Genomic DNA, 23,987 nt, shown 5'->3' with positions numbered 1-23,987 from the left:
ACCTAACAGGTCAACCTAACAGGTCAACCTAACAGGTCAACCTAACAGGTCAACCTAACAGGTCAGTGTAACAGGTCAGTGTAACAGGTCAACCTAACAGGTCAACAGGTCAAACAGGTCAGCCTAACAGGTCAGTCAACCTAACAGTAACAGGTCAACCTAACAGGTCAGCGTAACAGGTCAACCTAACAGGTCAACCTAACAGGTCAACCTAACAGGTCAACCTAACAGGTCAGTGTAACAGGTCAACCTAACAGGTCAACCTAACAGGTCAACCTAACAGGTCAACCTAACAGGTCAACCTAACAGGTCAACGTAACAATAAAGACCTAACAGTCAGTGTAACAGGTCAACCTAACAGGTCAGTGTAACAGGCTCTGGATAACCTAACAGGTCAGCATCAACCTGATAAATCAGGTCACCTAAGGTCAGTGTAACAGAAATATAAATGCAGACAGACAGAACTGACTGTGGCTCTGGATAAGAGCATCTGATAAATAGCACAAAGTGAAATATAAATGCAGACAGACAGAACTGCTGTGGAGCACAGACGCTTGGCTCGGTTAAGTAAAGTTAACTGCACTGTAAATGTACTATATTGTTGACTAAAGTGCTCTGTCCCCTTTAGTGCTGTGGGTAATGACTATGAGGTACTCTAGTGGCGGCGTCCCAGACGGCATTCTATTCCCTATATAGTGCACTACTTTAGACCAGAGCCCTATGGAACCCTATTCCATATATAGTGCACCATTTTAGACCAGAGCCCTATGGAACCCTATTCCCTATACAGTACACTACTTTTGACCAAAGCTAGGATTTCAAAATGATGGTAACTTTGCAAAAATTCCCTGGTTTTCCACAAATCCTAGTTGGAGGATCCCCGTATTTTCTCCTTATTCCCTCGTAATTGCAGGAAAATTCCCACCCGGATTTCTGGAAAACCAGGGAATTTGGGGCCAGAATGATGCATCCTTAACCAGAGCCCATACCTATTCCCTATATAGTGCTTTTGTCAAAAGTAGTGCCCTATATAGGGAATAATCTGCCATTTGGGACTCACAGTGAGATTGACAGGCCAGGAGGAGGCCTCTCATTGATCTCTGAGGCTCACAGGGCCTGCTACCTGCCTGTACATCAGTGGTTCTCCCAGTACGGCCCAGTGGGGAAAACAGTCGTTTGTAGTTACCTTGTTTGATCCGTCCCTGCATGGCCGGACTGGAGACCTGAGGGGGTGCTACAGTCTGTTTGGGGGTCTCAGGGGCTCCGGGTCTAGGAGGCCTGGAGAACAGAACACCACAAAGACGCCATCAAATATTTAACAGAGAGAAGCTTGAAATGCCTGCCTCCATGTGCTGTGTAGAATCAACAAGCTCGGCGGTGGTGGGGGTGTGTGTGTGTGTGTGTGTGTGTGTGTGTGTGTGTGTGTGTGTGTGTGTGTGTGTGTGTGTGTGTGTGTGTGTGTGTGTGTGTGTGTGTGTGTGTGTGTGTGTGTGTGTGTGTGTGTGTGTGTGTGTGTGTGTGTGTGTGTGTGTGTGTGTGGACAGAGAGGTTATGAATAACAACAAATCATTACTATCAGTGTTTTCCCAATGTGCATTTAGCTGCGGCGGAACGTTTAAAGGGATAGTGCGAGATTTTGGCAATCAAGCCCTTTTATCAACTTATCAAGAATCAGATAAACTCATGGATACCATGTTTATGTCTCTGCGTGCAGTTTGAAGGAAGTTGCTACCTAGCGTTAGCGTAATGACTGGAAGTCTCTGGGGAAACTTCCAGCATGCTAGCTGTTCCCATAGACTTCCAGTCATTGTGCTAATACTACATAGAAACGGCTTGTGAAAAACTACCTTTCAACTTCCTTCAAAAGTGCACGCAAAAACATAACGGTACCCATGAATAAATCTGACTCTGGGGAAGTAGAAAAAAAGTGCTTCATTGCCCAAATCGCACAGTATTCCTTTAAGGTCAGAGTGACAAGGTATATTTGTAGCACACAGAGAAGGAGGAGTAGTGTGAATGAGAGCCACAAGAAAACAGACACCGCTGGCTCCTCCTGGCGAGCATCAGTTAAATTCCAGATGGTGTCAACATCATTTAATTTTCACGCATTTTAGAGTAGAATGTTTTTTTTTGTTCGTTTTTTAAGTCTCCAGAAGCGACATTTTCAGTCGTCGTTCTAAAACAAATCTCCCAGGGGGCCATCTGCCTCAGATCCCTCCAAGCCTAAAGGAAACACAGATTATATAAAACTTTCTCAATTCCCCTTTTCATTTAGGGTAAGGACATGTCCGGATGTGGGCTGTTCTGTTACATCTATCTATTAGTTGAAATGAAGAAGAAAAATTCTCCGCCCACAATGTTAAAGAAGAAGCCCAATCATTACTGCCTATAATTAAAGCTCTTTGTTTTGGTGGATCGTGTCCCAATGACCTGGATTCTAACCTTTATTTTAAGCCTTTTACAGACATTTGTATTTCAATTCGTTTTTTTTTTTTTTTTTTTTACAATTATCAGAGGATGGTGCTGGACAATCTGACAAAAAAATAATAAAAAGGGAAAAGTTTGATGAAAAAGTTTTAAATAAAAGTTCAAAACCAGGTGATGTGATAGGACGAACCGAAGCACAGAGCCCTACCCATAACACCTGCAGCTCTCCCAAACTGCAGCGCTACCCATAACACCTGCAGCTCTCCCAAACTGCAGCGCTACCCATAACACCTGCAGCTCTCCCAAACTGCAGCGCTACCCATAACACCTGCAGCTCTCCCAAACTGCAGCGCTACCCATAACACCTGCAGCTCTCCCAAACTGCAGCGCTACCCATAACACCTGCAGCTCTCCCAAACTGCAGCGCTACCCATAACACCTGCAGCTCTCCCAAACTGCAGCGCTACCCATAACACCTGCAGCTCTCCCAAGCTGCAGCGCTACCCATAACACCTGCAGCTCTCCCAAACTGCAGCGCTACCCATAACACCTGCAGCTCTCCCAAACTGCAGCGCTACCCATAACACCTGCAGCTCTCCCAAACTGCAGCGCTACCCATAACACCTGCAGCTCTCCCAAACTGCAGCGCTACCCATAACACCTGCAGCTCTCCCAAACTGCAGCGCTACCCATAACACCTGCAGCTCTCCCAAACTGCAGCGCTACCCATAACACCTGCAGCTCTCCCAAACTGCAGCGCTACCCATAACACCTGCAGCTATCCCAAACTGCAGCACTACCCATAACACCTGCAGCTCTCCCAAACTGCAGCACTACCCATAACACCTGCAGCTCTCCCAAACTGCAGCACTCATCCCACCAGGGTTTCCTCCCCTGAATCTCCAGGGCCAGATACAGCTTAACACACATACCCAGTGTAGTCAAGAAACGTCATTTCTAGTGTTATAAACATACATTATTTCCACACTATGGGTTTGGAATAATACTGTGGAAATGATGATAATGTCCTTTTAGTGTAAGAGCTGTTTGAGAAAGACAACCTGAAATCTCTGCCTGTTTTGGTGGGATGGAGTTTGGACCTGCCTGGTGACATCACCACCCACAGACAGTCCTAGCTAAATTCTTGCTTGAAAAATTGCTCTTTGCTGGAAAAACTATATTTTGTTTCTTTTTGACCATGTTGATTTAAAACAATCAATCAATCAAATGTATTTATAAAGCCCTTCTTTCATCAGCTGATATCTCAAAGTGCTGTACAGAAACCCAGCCTAAAACCCCAAACAGCAAGCAATGCAGGTGTAGAAGCACTGTGGCTAGGAAAAACTCCCTAGAAAAGGCCAAAACCTAGGAAGAAACCTAGAGAGGAACCAGGCTATGAGGGGTGGCCAGTCCTCTTCTGGCTGTGTCGGGTGGAGATGATAACAGAACATGGCCAAGATGTTCAAATGTTCGTCACAGTAAGATACTTAATCGTTACCCAGAAATGAGTTAATATTAAGATAATAACGACTGCATTGAATCTTTGACTGTTAGCCTCCCCTGTGAACCTTACAGCCTCCCCTGTGACCCTTACAGCCTCCCCTGTGACCCTTACAGCCTCCCCTGTGACCCTTACAGCCTCCCCCTGTGACCCTTACAGCCCCCCTCACCCCAAGTGAACCTTACAGCCTCCCCTGTGAACCTTACAGCCTCCCCTGTGAACCTTACAGCCTCCCCTGTGAACCTTACAGCCTCCCCTGTGAACCTTACAGCCTCCCCTGTGAACCTTACAGCCTCCCCTGTGAACCTTACAGCCTCCCCTGTGAACCTTACAGCCTCCCCTGTGAACCTTACAGCCTCCCCTGTGAACCTTACAGCCTCCCCTGTGAACCTTACAGCCTCCCCTGTGAACCTTACAGCCTCCCCTTTGAAAACGGCTCACCGCTCGTTCCATTCTGCTGACAGAACCTGTTGCATTTGGACTAATGAAGCGAATGAAGAGTACAGCAGATCTCTCTTGTTAGCTAAAGCCTCGATACAAGTAGACTATATGTGCTACCGAGTCGAACATCTAACACTAACAGTTTGCCTGTGATCCTGGGATATTACAATTCCTGTGTCTGACAGGGGGAAAAACATTGAAACGTTTTCTCTGACAAACTAGTTATTCTCTCGGGAGAGTAAAGAGCAGAGCAAAGTTAGCGAGAGTGAAGTTTGGCACAGAAAGAGAAGTCTGTGGTCTTTAATGTTAAAGACAGCTACTGTGGTTCTGTGGTTGCCATGGCGCCGTGAGGCAGCCTAAACAGAGAGCTTTGTACATTTAGTACATATTATTATTATTATTATTATTAGCTCATTGAGTTGTTGATTGAATATACAGTATCTGGTTGTTGTTACCCACAGAGATGTAGAACTGATTGCAGGTTGACTTGTCTGGTTTGGCTAGCTAATGACTGCATTTAAAGAGAGACATCTCAGCACTGGCTGAGACCCAGTGAGCATGACTACTGATCTGGACTGCTTTTAGGACTGTAGCAGCTGCAGAGGTATCGCCCAAGTGGGCGCTACGTTGTGGAGAAGTACTACAGGCTACAAGGAAGGAAAAAAAGTACCTAATTGTCATACTTGAGTAAAAGTAAAGATACCGGAATTGTCATACTTGCCATACCAGGCAGTGATGCAACCAGTCAGGATGCTCTCGATGGTGCAGCTGTAGAACCAGGACCAGGACCCTAGAATATCTTTTCCAGTCTCCTGAACAATAGGACAAGTCAGCTATAATTCAACACCATCTTGGTGGTAACTCACCTGAATCACCAGGACCTAGTCAGCTGCAATATCAACACCATCACAGTGGTAACTCACCTAACACCAGGACCAGTCAGCTGGAATATCAACATCACTGCTCGGTAACTCCGACCTAAGGCACTTCAGAGGGTAGTGGAATATCAACACCATACATCACTGGTAAAGCTCACCTAACACCAGGACCTCTACACCAGGCGGTGTCAGTGGAAGGCCCTAAAAATTGTCAAAGACCCCATCATAGACTGGTCTCACTACTACTGCAGGACCAGTCAGCGGTATCAACACCATGCCAAGTCTAGGACAAAACCAGGCTTCTCAGCAGTTTTTCACCACCATCACAGTGGACTCACCTGAACCAGGAATCAAATGGCTACCAACACCATCACATTGGTAACCCCTAACCACTATTTTATGCTGCTATCTACACCATCTCAGTTATCTTATATGCAAAGTCACTTTAACTATACATTCATGTATATACTACCTCAATTGGCCGGACCAGTCAGTGCTCCCGAATTGGCTAACCGGGCTATCACAGTGGTCCCACCCACCACCAGGACCACCTCTTTTTACGAATACAACACTCTCTGTTCATCATATATGCATAGTCACTTTAACCATACCTACATGTACATACTACCTCAATAAGCCTGACTAACAGGTGTCTGTATATAGCCTTGCTCACCTAACACCAGGACCAGTCAGCTAGAATATCAACACCATCACAGTGGTAACTCACCTAACACCAGGACCAGTCAGCTAGAATATCAACACCATCACAGTGGTAACTCACCTAACACCAGGACCAGTCAGCTAGAATATCAACACCATCACAGTGGTAACTCACCTAACACCAGGACCAGTCAGCTAGAATATCAACACCATCACAGTGGTAACTCACCTAACACCAGGACCAGTCAGCTAGAATATCAACACCATCACAGTGGTAACTCACCTAACACCAGGACCAGTCAGCTATAATATCAACACCATCACAGTGGTAACTCACCTAACACCAGGACCAGTCAGCTGGAATATCAACACCATCACAGTGGTAACTCACCTAACACCAGGACCAGTCAGCTGGAATATCAACACCATCACAGTGGTAACTCACCTAACACCAGGACCAGTCAGCTGGAACACGCTGAAAGTGCCGAGAGTTTGACGAGGTGAAGAAATACTCCATTGACCGAGGCATCTTCAGGGGATTCAAATACCCAAACGAGCTCAGGATTCTTCACCAAGGAGCCTTGCGACACTTCAAAACTCCCGAAGAGGCAAAACGTTTTTTGAAGGACGATCCTGGCCACCGAGAAATGGGCCAAATGATTAAAAGCGATTACTGTTATCACTAATGGAGGTGAGACGACATATAGCCGCCATCCGATGACCCACCCACCCCGCTAAATGTCATTATAGCTGTCTAATTTGTACTTATTTTCTTTTAGCTGAGAGAGGGATAGGCCCTCCTTTTCTTAAAATAACTAACCAAAGAATCACCAAATTTATACGGGGCAATAAAATACATAGGATCAAGTTCTCCACTCTATCGAAACCTGAATCTAAGGGTGGTCTTGCCGTTCCCGCCCTTCAATTGTACTACTGGTCTACCCAAATCCGCAACATGCTAACATGGATCACGAACAGAAAAGACTCAATGTGGATTCAGATAGAAGCCCAATCCTGTGGTTCATTGCCCCTAAACTCAATTATATTCATTAATAACTTTAGTGAAGTGGGCAACATAGCCAACACCTTTGTGATTTACAGCACCCTACTAGCATGGAGGGACTGCAAGAAATAGCTTGGCATTTCCTCCCAAATATGTTCTCACTCTCCTATAGAATGCAACCCAGACTTGCCGAAAGCCCTAAGTGATACCACTCTCCTATAGAATGCAACCCAGACTTGCTGAAAGCCCTGAGTGATGCCACTCTCCTATAGAATGCAACCCAGACTTGCCGAAAGCCCTAAGTGATACCACTCTCCTATAGAATGCAACCCAGACTTGCTGAAAGCCCTAAGTGATACCACTCTCCTATAGAATGCAACCCAGACGTGCCGAAAGCCCTGAGTGATGCCACTCTACTATAGAATGCAACCCAGACTTGCCAAAAGTAAATATATCACATTTATACCTAATCCTTTCTGAGAAAGGGGGCTCCTCTATTCATTAGAAAATAATCTGGGAAAAGGACCTTGGTCTGACTATCAGTGATGAGTTATGGGCGGAGGTTTGCGACAGGGTATACTGCTCCTCTACCAATGTAAAAATGAAAGAATCTAATTACAATTTTTTTTAAACATGTTTTTATTACACCCCAGTGAGACTCCATTGAATGAATACAGACATTTCTCCTGATTGTAAAATATGTACCTCTCAAAGTGGAACCTACAGTGCCTTGCAAAAGTATTCACCCCCCTTGGCATTTTTCCTATTTTTGTTGCCTTACAACCTGGAATTAAAATCAATTTTGTGGTGGGGGTTGTATCATTTTATTTACACAACATGCCTACCACTTTGAAGATGCAAAATATTTTGTCTTGTGATTCAAACAAGAAATAATAAGAAAAAAAACAGAAAACTTGAGCGTACATAACTGCCCCCAAAAAAAAAAAAAAGTCAATACTTTGTAGAGACACCTTTTGCAGCAATTACAGCTGCAAGTCTCTTGGGGTATGTCTCTATAAGCTTGGTACATCTAGCCACTGGGATTTTTTCCCATTCTTCAAGGCAAAACTGCTCCAGCTCCTTCAAGTTGGATGGGTTCCGCTGGTTTACAGCAATCTTTAAGTCATACCACAGATTCTCAATTGGATTGAGGTCTGGGCTTTGACTAGGCCATTCCAAGACATGTAAATGTTTCCCCTTTAACCACTCGAGTGTTGCTTTAGCAGTATGCTTAAGGTCATTGTCCTGCTGGAAGGTGAACCTCCGTCCCAGTCTCAAATCTCTGGAAGACTGAAACAGGTTTCCCTCAAGAATTTCCCTGTATTTAACGCCATCCATCATTCCTTCAACTCTGACCAGTTTCCCAGTCCCTGTCGATGGAAAACATCCCCACAGCATGATGCTGCCACCACGCTTAACTGTGATGATGGTGTTCTCGGAGTGATGAGAGGGGCTGGGTTTGCGCCAGACATAACGTTTTCCTTGCTGGTCAAAAAGCTACATTTTAGTCTCATCTGACCATAATTCCTTCGTCCATATGTTTGGGGAGTCTCTCACATGCCTTTTGGCGAACACCAAACATGTTTGCTTATTGTTTTCTTTAAGCAATGGCTTTTATTTCTGCCCACTCTTTCATAAAGCCCAGCTCTGTGTGGTATAAGGCTGCGGGGTTTTCGTTGGTCACTTTGTTGCCTCTCTGATTAATGCCCTCCTTGCCTGGTCCGTGAGTTTTGAGGGGCGGGCTTCCCTTGGCAGGTTTGTTGTTGTGCCATATTCTTTACATTTTTTAATAATGGATACAATCTGTACTTCCACAACTTTGTTTTTTCAGTTATTTATTTTTTTAAACAAGTTATTGTATTCATTTCACGTCACCAATTTGGACAAGGGGGGTTGAATACTTTTTGCAAGGCACTGTGTATGCATATATTTTGGAGTTCTTGAGAGATTACCAGATTTTGGCAATCTATACATACTGCTGCACAGAAAATACCAGATGTACAGTTTGATATGACCCTGTGTATCTATCTATCTTAATGCCCAGCAGAACTTTGTTCTTGCTCCTGAGAGAGAATTTGTTTCTGACTGTCACATACTTTGCTAAGACATGCAATATTCTATTGTGGACTTTAATTCTTCTCCTACATTTAAAATGTGGATTGACCAGATTCTTGACTTTCTTCCTCTTGAAAAGCTCACGTATGACCTTCGCAAGAGATAGCCCAAGTTTGATGAACAGCCCAAGTTTGATGAACAGCCCAAGTTTGATAGACTCTGGTCTCCACGACTCAACTATATTTCAAATTGGAGAGAGTGAATGGGGTGATTAGGGAAATGAGCAGATACATGTGTAAGGTGCAGTTAAAATGAATGATTTGCTTGTCATCTCAGTGGAGACTGGAAATAGCTAATAGGAAAGGCTGATAGTGCTGCTACAAGTTTGTTTTGTTTTATATTTTATTATTTATGTCTGCCACATCTGTGAATGTGGAATGTGTTTTGTTGGTTAATTGAAAAACAAGAACTTAATGAAACTTTAAATTGAAAAAAAAAAACATGTTGGTATTACAGACTCGGTCAGGGAGAGGTTGAAAATGTCAGTAAAGACACTTGCCAGTTGGTCAGAGCATGCTAACAGTACACGTCCTGGTAATCTGTCTGGCCCTGTGGCCTTGTGAATGCTGACCAGTTTAAAGGTCTTACTCACATCAGCAGGGGAGAGCGTGATCACACAGTCGTCCGGAACAGCTGGTGCTCTCATGCATGCTTCAGTGTTATTTGCCTCGAAGTGAGCATAGAAGTAGTTTAGCTCATCTGGTAAGCTTGTGTCACTGGGCAGCTCTCGACTGTGCTTCCCTTTGTCGTCTGTAATGGTTTGCATGCCCTGACACATCCGACGAGCGTCAGAGCCCGTGTAGTACGATTTGATCTTAGTCCTGTATTGACGCTGTGCCTGTTTGATGGTTCGTTGGAGGGCATAGCGGGATTTCTTATTAGCTTCCAGGTTAGAGTCCCGCTCCTTGAAAGCGTCAGCTCTAGCCTATAGCTCAGTGCGAATGTTGCCTGTAATCCATGGCTTCCGGTTGGGGTATGTACGTACAGTCACCATGGGGACGATGTCATCGATACACTATTGATGAAGCCAGTGACTGATGTGGTGTATTCCTCAATGCCATCGGAAGAATCCCGGAACATGTTCCAGTCTGTGATAGCAAAACAGTCTTGTCGTTTAGCAGCTGCTTCATCTGACCACTTTTCTATAGACCGAGTAACTGGTGCTTCCTGCTCTAATTTTAGCTTGTAAGCAGGAATCAGGAAGAATTATGGTCAGATTTGCCAAATGGAGGGCGAGGGAGAGCCTTGTACGTGTCTCTGTGTATGGAGTAAAGGTCGTCTAGAGTTTTTTTCCCCTCTGGTTGCACATTTAACATGCTGCTAGAAATTAGGTAAAACTGATTTGTTTCCCTGCATTACAGTCCCTGGCCACTAGGAGCGCTGCCTCTGGATGAGCGTTTTCCTGTTTGCCGATGGCGGAATACAGCTCATTGAGTGCGGTTTTAGTGCCAGCATCGGTCTGTGGCGGTATGTAGACCGCTACGAAAAATACAGATGAAAACTATCTAGGTAGATATTGTGGTCTACAGCTTATACAGTTTTTAATGTCCCGTTGATAGTTTAATCTTATTTGTATGTCGTCGATTTTATTTTCCAATGATTGCATGTTAGCTAGTGGAAGGGAAGCCAGTGGGTGTTTATTCGATTGCCTAAAAAAATTATCCTAAGGCAGCCCCGACCTCCGTCCTCTTTTTCTCCATCTTCTCTTCATGCAAATTATGGAGATTTGGGCCTGTTCCCGGGAAAGCACAATGTCCTTCACGTCGGGATCTTCAGACACGTTAAAGTAAAAAAAAACAGCTTCTGCCAGTCCATGGTGAGTAATCGCTGTTCTGATGTCCAGAAGTTATTTTCAGTCATAAGAAACGGCAGCAGCAACATTATGTACAAAATAAGTTTTAAAAAGTAAGTTGCAAACACAGCAAAAAAAAAACAAACAAAAAACACATTTGGTTAGGAGCATGTAAAACGTCAGCCATCTTCTCCAGTGCCGTGATATATGCATAGTCACTTTAACCATATCTACATACTACCTCAATCAGCCTGACTAACCGGTGTCTGTATGTAACCTCGCTACTGTATATAGCCTCTCTACAGTATATAGCCTATATAGTCTTTTTACTGTTGTTTTATTTCTTTACTTACTTCACCTAATACCCTTTTTTCACTATTGGTTAGAGCCTGTAAGTCAGCATTTCACTGCATGGTCTACACTTGGCAAGTCAGTTAACTAGGCAAGTCAGTTAAGAACAAATTCTTATTTTCAATGACGGCCTAGGAACAGTGGGTTAACTGCCTGTTCAGGGGCAGAACGACAGATTGTCAGCTCGGGGGTTTGAACTTGCAACCTTCCGGTTACTAGTCTGACGCTCTAACCACTAGGCTACGCTGCCGCACCCATGCATTCAAACGCCACCGTGACGTATAAAAGGCAGATAGAAACCATTAATCCTCTGACAAAAAAAAAAAACAATTCCAAAAGAGGCCAATAGTCAAAACTCACACAGTGACGGGAATAAATTCAACCACACATAGGCCTGACTATTGATTCAGGACCAAGGGTAGTTACTAAGAGTCAGAGCAATGAAAACAAAAGCACTGCATCAAGCTGAAAGAGAGCGCTGACAGAAACAGCAGTCAGACACAGCACCAAATAATGTTAAAGAATAAGCAGCCCATAGAAACTGCTTAACACAACAAAATGCGGAATAAGCGGAATGAATATTTTCGGAAGGCACTGTACCCATCTTATCTTTCTAGCAGGGAGAGCCACTCTGGGGAGAAGGAGAGTGATGATGATGTGACCCTTCTTTCAGTCCTCTCTACCCTAGTTATGTCCTTCTTTCAGTCCTCTCTACCCTAGTTAGGTCCTTCTTTCAGTCCTCTCTATCCTTGTTAGGTCCTTCTTTCAGTCCTCTCTACCCAGGTTAGGTCCTTCTTTCAGTCCTCTCTACCCTAGTTATGTCCTTCTTTCAGTCCTCTCTACCCTAGTTATGTCCTTCTTTCAGTCCTCTCTACCCAGGTTAGGTCCTTCTTTCAGTCCTCTCTACCCTAGTTAGGTCCTTATTTCAGTCCTCTCTACCCAGGTTAGGTCCTTCTTTCAGTCCTCTCTACCCTAGTTATGTCCTTCTTTCAGTCCTCTCTACCCTAGTTATGTCCTTCTTTCAGTCCTCTCTACCCTAGTTAGGTCATTCTTTCAGTCCTCTCTACCCTAGTTATGTCCTTCTTTCAGTCCTCTCTACCCAGGTTATGTGTTTCTTTCAGTCCTCTCTACCCTAGTTATGTCCTTCTTTCAGTCCTCTCTACCCAGGTTAGGTCCTTCTTTCAGTCCTCTCTACCCAGGTTATGTGTTTCTTTCAGTCCTCTCTACCCTAGTTATGTCCTTCTTTCAGTCCTCTCTACCCTAGTTAGGTCCTTCTTTCAGTCCTCTCTACCCTAGTTATGTCCTTCTTTCAGTCCTCTCTACCCTAGTTAGGTCCTTCTTTCAGTCCTCTCTACCCTAGTTAGGTCCTTCTTTCAGTCCTCTCTACCCTAGTTATGTCCTTCTTTCAGTCCTCTCTACCCTAGTTAGGTCCTTCTTTCAGTCCTCTCTACCCTAGTTAGGTCCTTCTTTCAGTCCTCTCTACCCTAGTTAGGTCCTTCTTTCAGTCCTCTCTACCCAGGTTAGGTCCTTCTTTCAGTCCTCTCTACCCTAGTTAGGTCCTTCTTTCAGTCCTCTCTACCCAGTTAGGTTCTTCTTTCAGTCCTCTCTACCCTAGTTAGGTCCTTCTTTCAGTCCTCTCTACCCTAGTTAGGTCCTTCTTTCAGTCCTCTCTACCCTCGTTAGGTCCTTCTTTCAGTCCTCTCTACCCTCGTTAGGTCCTTCTTTCAGTCCTCTCTACCCTAGTTAGGTCCTTCTTTCAGTCCTCTCTACCCAAGTTAGGTCCTTCTTTCAGTCCTCTCTACCCTAGTTAGGTCCTTCTTTCAAGTCCTCTACCCTTTAGGTCCTTCTTTCAGTCCTCTCTACCTAGTTAGGTTCCTTCTTTCAGTCTCTATTTTAGGTCCTTCTTTCAGTCCTCTCTTTTCCCTAGTTAGGTCCTTCTTTCAGTCCTCTCTACCCTAGTTAGGTTCTTCTTTCAGTCCTCTCTACCCTAGTTATCTGACCAGCCTCTCTACCCTAGTTAGGTCCTTCTTTCAGTCCTCTCTACCCTAGTTATGTCCTTCTTTCAGTCCTCTCTACCCTAGTTATGTCCTTCTTTCAGTCCTCTCTACCCTAGTTAGGTCCTTCTTTCAGTCCTCTCTACCCAGGTTAGGTCCTTCTTTCAGTCCTCTCTACCCTAGTTAGGTCCTTCTTTCAGTCCTCTCTACCCTAGTTAGGTCCTTCTTTCAGTCCTCTCTACCCAGGTTAGGTCCTTCTTTCAGTCCTCTCTACCCCAGTTAGGTCCTTCTTTCAGTCCTCTCTACCCTTGTTAGGTCCAGCAATGAGACCCCTATGTCCACTATGGATCCCCATAAAATAGAATGACTGAAAACTGTCAACAATATCCGATCCCAGAAAACTGTACCACCAATACTGAAGTATGTATTTATATTTAAACTTGGATCATTTTATTTCATCTATTTTATGACCTTTTAGTTTGATCCCAGTTGACTATTTTCCCTGAGCCTCTGAGGCTAGCTAGCTATAGTAGACAGCCTAGTATTATCTGACCAGCCTCTGAGGCTAGCTAGCTGTAGTAGACAACCAAGGGCAGTCTTTCTCTGAGGCTAGCTAGCTGTAGTAGACAGCCAAGGGCAGTCTTTCTCTGAGGCTAGCTAGCTGTAGTAGACAACCAAGGGCAGTCTTTCTCTGAGGCTAGCTAGCTGTAGTTGACAACCAACGGCAGTCTTTCTCTGAGGCTAGCTAGCTGTAGTAGACAGCCAAGGCCAGTCTTTCTCTGAGGCTAGCTAGCTATAGTAGACAGCCTAGTATTATCTGACCAGCCTCTGAAGCTAGCTAGCTGTAGTAGACAGCCAAGGGCAGTCTTTCTCTGAGGCTAGCTAGCTGTAGTAGACAACCAAGGGCAGTCTTTCTCTGAGGCTAGCTAGCTGTAGTAGACAACCAAGGGCAGTCTTTCTCTGAGGCTAGCTAGCTGTAGTAGACAACCAAGGGCAGTCTTTCTCTGAGGCTAGCTAGCTGTAGTAGACAACCAAGGGCAGTCTTTCTCTGAGGCTAGCTAGCTGTAGTAGACAACCAAGGGCAGTCTTTCTCTGAGGCTAGCTAGCTGTAGTAGACAACCAAGGGCAGTCTTTCTCTGAGGCTAGCTAGCTGTAGTAGACAACCAAGGGCAGTCTTTCTCTGAGGCTAGCTAGCTGTAGTAGACAACCAAGGGCAGTCTTTCTCTGAGGCTAGCTAGCTGTAGTAGACAACCAAGGGCAGTCTTTCTCTGAGGCTAGCTAGCTGTAGTAGACAACCAAGGGCAGTCTTTCTCTGAGGCTAGCTAGCTGTAGTAGACAGCCTAGTATTATCTGACCAGCCTCTGAAGCTAGCTAGCTGTAGTAGACAGCCAAGGGCAGTCTTTCTCTGAGGCTAGCTAGCTGTAGTTGACAACCAAGGGCAGTCTTTCTCTGAGGCTAGCTTGCTGTAGTTGACAACCAACGGCAGTCTTTCTCTGAGGCTAGCTAGCTGTAGTAGACAGCCAAGGCCAGTCTTTCTCTGAGGCTAGCTAGCTATAGTAGACAACCAAGGGCAGTCTTTCTCTGAGGCTAGCTAGCTGTTAGTAGACAAGCCAAGGGCAGTCTTTGTCTGAGGCTAGCTAGCTATAGTAGACAGCCTAGTATTAATGCCAGCCTCTGAAGCTAGCTAGCTGTAGTAGACAGCCAAGGGCAGTCTTTCTCTGAGACCATTTAGCTTAGGGACATCCACAGTCTTTCTCTGAGGCTAGCTAGCTGTAGTGACAACCAAGGGCAGTCTTTCTCTGAGGCTTCAGCTGCTGTACTTTTGACAACCAGGGCAGTCTTTCTCTGAGGCTAGCTTGCTGTAGGAAACCAAGGGCAGTCTTTTGGAGGCTAGCTAGCTGAAATAGACTCCTCCTAGTACATCTGACCATCTCTAAAGCTAGCTAGCTGTAGAAAGTCCATTAAAAGTCTTTCTCTGAAGCTAGATGTAGTTGACAACCAGGGCAGTCTTTCTCTAAGATGCTGTACTAGACTACTAACAAGAGATGTGTACCAGTCCTAGCTAAGCTGTGTAGACAACCAAGGGCAGTCTTTCTCTGAGAGCTAGCTGTACCAGACAGCCAAGAGTCTTTGTCTGACTAGGACTACTAACCTCTGAGATGTGTAGTACCAAGTCTTTCTCTAAGATGTGTACTAGACTACTAACATCTTTCTCTGAGAGCTAGCTGTACCAGTCAACTAAGAGTCTTTCTCTGAGGACTACTAGCTGTAGTAGACAACCAAGGGCAGTCTTTCTAGGCTAAGATGTGTACTAGGACTACTAACATGAGATGTCTTTCTGGGCTACTAGCTGTAGTGTGACACTAAACATGGGCAGTCTTTCTCTGAGGCTAGCTAGTTGTAGTTGACAACCATGGGCAGTCTTTCTGAGGCTAGCTAGCTGTAGATGACAACTGGGCAGTCTTTCTAACATGAGATGCTAGCTAGCTGGGTTGACAACATGGACAGTATTTCTCTGGGCTAGCTAGCTGTAGTAGACAAACAAGGGCAGTCTTTCTGAGATGCTGCTAGCTGGGCCTGACAACATGACAGTCTTTCTGGGCCTACTGCAGGAGATGTGTACTGGGCCTGAGGCTGAATTCCTATTAGTCACGGTACGGACACATTTATTACCATTTTTTGGGTTAGAAACAAGATAGGAAAACCGTTTAGAGCGATCAGGGTCTGTATAAAAACAGCTTGTTCAATGCTTCGCTAGGACAGAGCTGCAAAATACTTCTATCAGACCATTTAATTTAGGGCTCATCCACTGTTTATCACACAGAGGCCAGACAGAGTGATGCATCCTAAACGACACCCTATCCCCATATTCAGTGCATTACTTTTGACCAGGGCCCATAAGGCTACAAAGTGCACCATGTAGGAATTAGGGTGCCATTTGGAACGCATGCCAGGGAAATGCACTTTACTAATACTGATCATCTTAAAGGGTGGAAAGTCCATTAAAATCTAATCTCTAAAGAGATGTTCCTTAAAGATGTGTTTCATTTACTACATTTAAGTCATTGACTCTCTTATCCAGGCGACTTACAAATTAGTGCATTCACCTTATGACATCCAGTGGAACAGCCATTTACAATAGTGCAGCTAAATCTTTTGACTGGGCTGAGAAGGTTACTTTACTATCCTCAGTGGTAATAATCCTAATAAATAATATGGGGTTTTAGCAGGTGTCTCCGGAAGGTGGTGATTGACTCCGTCATGTGTGCATACATTCCACCATGGGTGGCCAGGAATCGAACCCACTTTTGACTGGGCTACAGCGCCATGCTCTACCAACTGTGCCACAGAAGGACAGAGGGAGGCGAGCAGGCCAGAGGTGGATGAATGCAGTGCCCTTGTTTGGGTGTAGGGCCTGATCAGAGCCTGGAGGTACTGAGGTGCCGTTCCCCTCACAGCTCCGTAGGCAAGCACCATGGTCTTGTAGCGGATGCGAGCTTCAACTGGAAGCCAGTGGAGAGAGCGGAGGAGCGGGGTGACGTGAGAGAACTTGGGAAGGTTGAACACCAGACGGGCTACTAGGACTACCAACAAGAGATGTGTACCAGTCCTACTAAGATGTGTACTAGGACTACTAACATGAGATGTGTACTGGGCCTACTAACATGAGATGTGTACTGGGCCTACTAACATGATATGTGTACTGGGCCTACTAAGATAAGATGTGTACTAGGCCTACTAACATGATATGTGTACTGGGCCTACTAAGATATGATGTGCACTAGGCATACCAAGATGTGTACTAGGCCTACTAAGATAAGATGTGTACTAGGCCTACTAAGATAAGATGTGTACTAGGCCTACTAAGATAAGATGTGTACTAGGCCTACTAAGATAATATGTGTACTAGGCCTACCAAGATAAGATGTGTACTAGGCCTACTAAGATAAGATGTGTACTAGGCCTACTAAGATAAGATGTGTACTAGGCCTACTAAGATAAGATGTGTACTAGGCCTACCAAGATGTGTACTAGGCCTACTAAGATAAGATGTGTACTAGGCCTACTAAGATAATATGTGTACTAGGCCTACCAAGATAATATGTGTACTAGGCCTACTAAGATATGATGTGCACTAGGCCTACCAAGATGTGTACTAGGCCTACTAAGATAATATGTGTACTAGGCCTACTAAGATAATATGTGTACTAGGCCTACTAAGATAATATGTGTACTAGGCCTACTAAGATAATATGTGTACTAGGCCTACTAAGATAATATGTGTACTAGGCCTACTAAGATAATATGTGTACTAGGCCTACTAAGATAATATGTGTACTAGGCCTACTAAGATAATATGTGTACTAGGCCTACCAAGATGTGTACTAGGCCTACTAAGATAATATGTGTACTAGGCCTACTAAGATATGATGTGCACTAGGCCTACCAAGATGTGTACTAGGCCTACTAAGATAATATGTGTACTAGGCCTACTAAGATCATATGTGACCTACAATGTGCAAGAAGTCTACTGACTAAAATGAATTCATGTCAGTGGGTTGTTATTAAAGCTACTATTTGATATGGACAGATGTGTGTTTGAAAGCATTGGGCCATGGCAGGGGGTTAATGCATTGTATAATGGGCTTTGTGGAAGTTGGAAGACCTGTGGCGTCAAGTTCTGGAGCTTCTTCTTTATTTCTAACTAGTCGAGAAGGAACACGGAATCTATTCTAGAAGGAATCTAATTCTAGAACATAAATCTACAATGGCGGACATGAAAAAAAAATGATTTGAAATATTGAGGACAGGCTTGGACCAATTATATGGCTGGCAGAGAATAAGTTTGAACTTTTCTCCGTCCGTCCTTCTATCTGTACCCCCCTATGCTTTTCTATGAAGCAAGTCTTTTCAGTTCCTGTTCCTCTGTTTTATGTACGATAATAATACGAACACATCCAAAGGGCGCCGAGACGGCCGTCGACAGACTTCATGAAATTGTCATCCTCTATCTGGCATTTCAGCTGCAGCATGTTAAATCATTCAGCTCCCTACGGGACTTAGTACACATCTTTACAATCAGACCACATCCTCTCCTCTCTCTGCTCTCTATACGAATAGCAAACTAAGTCTGGTAAAACTCCCCAATACTGCCCTAGAAAGACCCCCAGCCTGTGGAGCAATGATCCCCAAATCAAGGCACCCCACACCAAGCCAAGGGCCCACATCAGCCATGGGTCCTGGATGTACTAAAGACTGGGCTCCAGCCCCTACAGTAGGTCTCTGAGGAGACATACGGGTAAACAATAGACCACCAGGCTAAGACTGAGGATCCACCCATTATGAATAGGACTGTATACCAGGCGGTGTCAGAGGAAAGCCCTAACAAAATGGTCAAAGACTCCAGCCACCCAAGCCGTAGCCTGGCAAGCGGTTCCCGAACAACAAGTCAGGACCCTGAACAGCTTCTACCCCTCAAGCCAAAAGACTGCTAAATAGTTAGTTAGATACTTAAACACTTAACCAGTTAACCAAATAGCTACCCAGAGTATGTGCATCGACACTGTTTATTATCTATCCTATTCCCTAGTCACTTTATCCATACCTGCAGTATATGTACATATCTACCTCGTACCCCTGAACATCGACTCGCTACCCATTCCCTATATAGTAGTACACTCCCCATTCCCTATATAGAACACTCCCCATTCCCTATATAGAACACTCCCCATTCCCTATATAGAACACTACCCATTCCCTATATAGTAGAACACTCCCCATTCCCTAGAACACTCCCCATTCCCTAGAACACTACCCATTCCCTATATAGTAGAACACTCCCCATTCCCTATATAGAACACTCCCCATTCCCTATATAGTAGTACACTCCCCATTCCCTATATAGTAGAACACTCCCCATTCCCTATATAGAACACTCCCCATTCCCTATATAGAACACTCCCCATTCCCTCTATAGAACACTCCCCATTCCCTATATAGTAGAACACTCCCCATTCCCTATATAGAACACTCCCCATTCCCTATATAGTACACTCCCCATTCCCTATATAGAACACTCCCCATTCCCTATATAGAACACTCCCCATTCCCTATATAGAACACTACCCATTCCCTATTCCCTATATAGAACACTCCCCATTCCTCCCATTCCTATATAGTAGACACTCCCCATTCCCTATAGAACACTCCCCATTCCCTATATAGAACACTCCCCATTCCCTATATAGTAGTACACTCCCCATTCCCTATATAGTCCCTAGAACACTCCCCATTCCCTATATAGAACACTACCCATTCCCTATATAGTAGAACACTACCCATTCCCATATAGTAGAACACTCCCCATATAGTAGAACACTACCCATTCCCATTCCCTTCCCTATATAGTAGAACACTCCCCATATATATAGAACACTATATAGTAGAACACCCATTCCCATATAGAACACTATTCCCTATATAGTAGAACACTCCCCATTCCCTATAGTAGAACACTACCCATTCCCTATATATTCCCTAGAACACTCCCCATTCCCTATATAGTAGAACACTACCCATTCCCTATATAGAACCCTCCCCATTCCCTATTCCCTATATAGAACACTCCCCATTCCCTATATAGTAGAACACTCCCCATTCCCTATATAGTTGTACACTCCCCATTCCCTATATAGAACACTACCCATTCCCTATATAGTAGAACACTACCCATTCCCTATATAGTAGAACACTCCCCATATAGTAGAACACTACCCATTACCTATATAGTAGAACACTCCCCATATAGTAGAACACTACCCATTCCCTATATAGTAGAACATTCCCCATATAGTAGAACACTACCCATTCCCTATATAGTAGAACACTGCCCATCCCCTCTACAAGGAACAGGAAGACTCTGGCCAGAAGTAGAGCCCTCGACAAGGAACATGAAGACTCTGGCCAGAAGTAGAGTCCTCTACAAGAACAGGAAGACTCTGGCCATTCCCTATATAGAAGTAGAGTCCTCTTCCTCTAACAGGAAGACTCTGGCCATTCCCTATAGTAGAGTCCTCTACAAGGAACAGGAAGACTCTGGCCAGAAGTAGAGTCCCATCTACAAGGAACAGGAAGACTGGCCAGAATAAGTAGTCCTTCTACATAGGAACAGGAAGACTCTGGCCAGAATTAGAGTCCTCAATTCAAGGAACAGGAAGACTCTGGCCAGATAGAACACTAGAGAACACTCCCAATCTACAAGGAACAGGAAGACTCTGGCCAGAAGTAGAGTCGTCTACAAGGAACAGGAAGACTCTGGCCAGAATATAGTAGTCCTCTACAAGGAACAGGAAGACTCTGGCCAGAAGTAGTACACTCCTCTACAAGGAACAGGAAGACTCTGGCCAGAAGTAGAGTCCTCTATAAGGAACAGGAAGACTGGATTCCCTATAAGTAGTACACTACACAAGGAACAGGAAGACTCTGGACAGATTCCCAGTAGAGTCCTCTACAAGGAACAGGAAGACTCTGGCCAGAAGTAGAGCCCTCATTCAAGGAACAGGAAGACTCTGGACAGATAGTAGAGTCCTCTATTCAAGGAACAGGAAGACTCTGGACAGAGTAGAGCCCTCTACAAGGAACAGGAAGACTCTGGACAGAACACTCCCCATTCCCTAGAGCCCTCTACAAGGAACAGGAAGACTCTGGCCAGAAGTAGAGTCCTCTACAAGGAACAGGAAGACTCTGGCCAGAAGTAGAGTCCTCTACAAGGAACAGGAAGACTCTGGCCAGAAGTAGAACATCCTCTACAAGGAACAGGAAGACTCTGGACAGAAGTAGAGCCCTCTCTACAAGGAACAGGAAGACTCTGGCCAGAAGTAGAGTCCTCTACAAGGAACAGGAAGACTCTGGCCAGAAGTAGAGTCCTCTACAAGGAACAGGAAGACTCTGGCCAGAAGTAGAGCCCTCTACAAGGAACAGGAAGACTCTGGACAGAAGTAGAGTCCTCTACAAGGAACAGGAAGACTCTGGACAGAAGTAGAGTCCTCTACAAGGAACAGGAAGACTCTGGACAGAAGTAGAGTCCTCTACAAGGAACAGGAAGACTCTGGACAGAAGTAGAGCCCTCTACAAGGAACAGGAAGACTCTGGCCAGAAGTAGAGTCCTCTACAAGGAACAGGAAGACTCTGGCCAGAAGTAGAGTCCTCTACAAGGAACAGGAAGACTCTGGCCAGAAGTAGAGTCCTCTACAAGGAACAGGAAGACTCTGGCCAGAAGTAGAGTCCTCTACAAGGAACAGGAAGACTCTGGCCAGAAGTAGAGTCCTCTACAAGGAACAGGAAGACTCTGGCCAGAAGTAGAGCACTATACAGGACATACGGTGCCATTCCAGGAACAACCTAGCAGGACCAAGCATCCATCCATGCCTCACCTGTTTGAAGATTTTATTGGCCAGGAAGGACCCTCCCTTGTCAGCTGCTCCCTGGGCCTTCTGGAGGGTCTCTGGGGAGACCAGGGTGTGGTTGGGCCGCCGGGACTCCTCCGTCAGCAGCTGGATGATCACCGACTCCAAGTCAAAGAACAGGACATGCATGTCAGGGTCTGTCAGATTGGTCTTCATGGCCTGCACCACCAGACTGTTGTTGGAGTACTTCTGCAGGTTGCCCTGGGAAACAACAAAGACCGATGTATTGATAAGGAGAAGGGACACCATCACGTTGGTGTCTTAACTAAGACATGACGAGATATCTTCCAAAAGGCATTGTGGGTACTGTAGTACATCACGCTACAGAGGAGAGATTAAAGGATGGATTTGGAAGACAGATGGATTCTATGATATTCCGATACAAGGCTCTCTTATTAATGTTGGATAATCAGTAGAAGAAAAGTCAGATATACTGTATTTTCCGTGTAACAAATGTGGAATAATGTTATGTTATGGAGGTATTTTTTCTTCAAACTGGATATGTTCATGTTCGTAAACTCTTTGCCTTGCTATCTCAATAATCACCTGGTTTCCCTTCCATTCACTGTGTCTGGATTCAGGAGCAAAATGCCCCCACTCCTCCGTCAATCTCATTGTCCATCTATTTTAGATTCAGGTTTAGTCATCAGGGTCTGTAACAACCTGGTATATTTCACCTCCAATGTCCCCAAGCCTTTCACTGAATCGTATTCTGTTTTCTAACCACAGCAAGTCTCATTTGCAAACATGCTAATCCCTATTCAATTGTAATTCAATTTGAAGGTCCCCCATGCACTACACACTTTGCATAGGTAAGGATGTTAACATAGAAATGAACCAGATCTGCAATGACTGGAACCTCAGAACATTATTGTCCTGCTCTCTTCCCGGGAGGGAGAAAGAAAGAGAGAGAGAGCGAGACAGAGATACACAGCAGCAAGATGTGTGACCTGTTGCCACAAGAAAAGGGCAACCAGTGAAGAACAAACACCAGTGTAAATACAACCCATATTTATGCTTATTTATTTTCCCTTGTGTACTTTAACTATTTGTACATTGTTACAACACTGTATATATATATATATATATATATATATATATATATATATATATATATATATATAATATGACATTTGTAATGTCTTTATTGTTTTGAAACTTCTGTATGTTTAATGTTTACTGTACATTTTTAGTGTTTATTTAACCTTTGTATAATATCTACCTCACTTGCTTTGGCAATGTTAACACATGTTTCCCATGCCAATAAAGCCCCTTGAAATGAATTGAGAGAGAGAGAGACCGAGAGAGAGAGAGAGAGAGAGACCGAGAGAGACAGAGAGAGACAGAGAGAGACAGAGCGACAGACAGAGAGAGAGAGAGTCAGAGACAGAGAGAGACAGAGAGAGAGAGAGAGACAGACAGACAGAGAGAGACAGAGCGACAGACAGAGAGAGAGAGACAGAGAGAGAGAGACAGAGAGAGAGAGAGAGAGAGTCAGAGAGAGACAGAGAGAGAGTCAGAGAGAGAGAGAGACAGAGGGAGAAAGAGGCTGCTGTTGCTGGGTCCCCTAGCCCCTTCAAACAACCCTCTCACCCCCCTCCCCATCCTGCATCTGCTCCGTCCAGGAGGGAGGGCTCAATAGACATCACAGTAAGGTCTATCTCTGACAATTAGCACACTGAGGGTCAGCACTGTCCCCATGCTCAATGGCATTTAATAAGGTTCTTCAATGGCCGATGCTGTGTATGCAACAGTGATCACAGAGTAAACCAGAGTAAGGCTGGGCGGGCGTATAGAGGAGAGGAGGACGGAGGGAGTCCTAACAGCGTAAAGCAGGCTGGACTTATCAGCTACAGGAGAGAAGAGGACACAAACACATGGTTAACAGACTAACTAGTTTAAGACAGACAGACAGACAGACAGACAGACAGACAGACAGACAGACAGACAGACAGACAGACAGACAGACAGACAGACAGACAGACAGACAGACAGACAGACAGACAGACAGACAGACAGACAGACAGACAGACAGACAGACAGACAGACAGACAGACAGACAGACAGACAGACAGACAGACAGACAGACAGACAGACAGACAGACAGACAGACAGACAGACAGACAGACAGACAGACAGACAGACAGACAGACAGACAGACAGACAGACAGACAGACAGACAGACAGACAGACAGACAGACAGACAGACAGACAGACAGACAGACAGACAGACAGACAGACAGACAGACAGACAGACAGACAGACAGACAGACAGACAGACAGACAGACAGACAGACAGACAGACAGACAGACAGACAGACAGACAGACAGACAGACAGACAGACAGACAGACAGACAGA

At 44.8% G+C, this 23,987-nt stretch overlaps 1 pseudogene; it reads right to left on the bottom strand.

Annotated features, from left to right (window-relative positions):
- Positions 1-1,184: 1,184 nt before the first annotated feature.
- Positions 1,185-23,987, bottom strand: part of LOC127906519 (WD repeat-containing protein 7-like) — a 131,298-nt pseudogene continuing 108,495 nt past the window's right edge.

This window comes from Oncorhynchus keta, chromosome 12 (genome assembly GCF_023373465.1).
Source record: "Oncorhynchus keta strain PuntledgeMale-10-30-2019 chromosome 12, Oket_V2, whole genome shotgun sequence".
Lineage (NCBI taxonomy): Eukaryota > Metazoa > Chordata > Actinopteri > Salmoniformes > Salmonidae > Oncorhynchus > Oncorhynchus keta.
The sequence above is the reverse complement of the archived record's forward strand: the minus strand, read 5'-3'. Positions and strand labels throughout refer to the sequence as shown.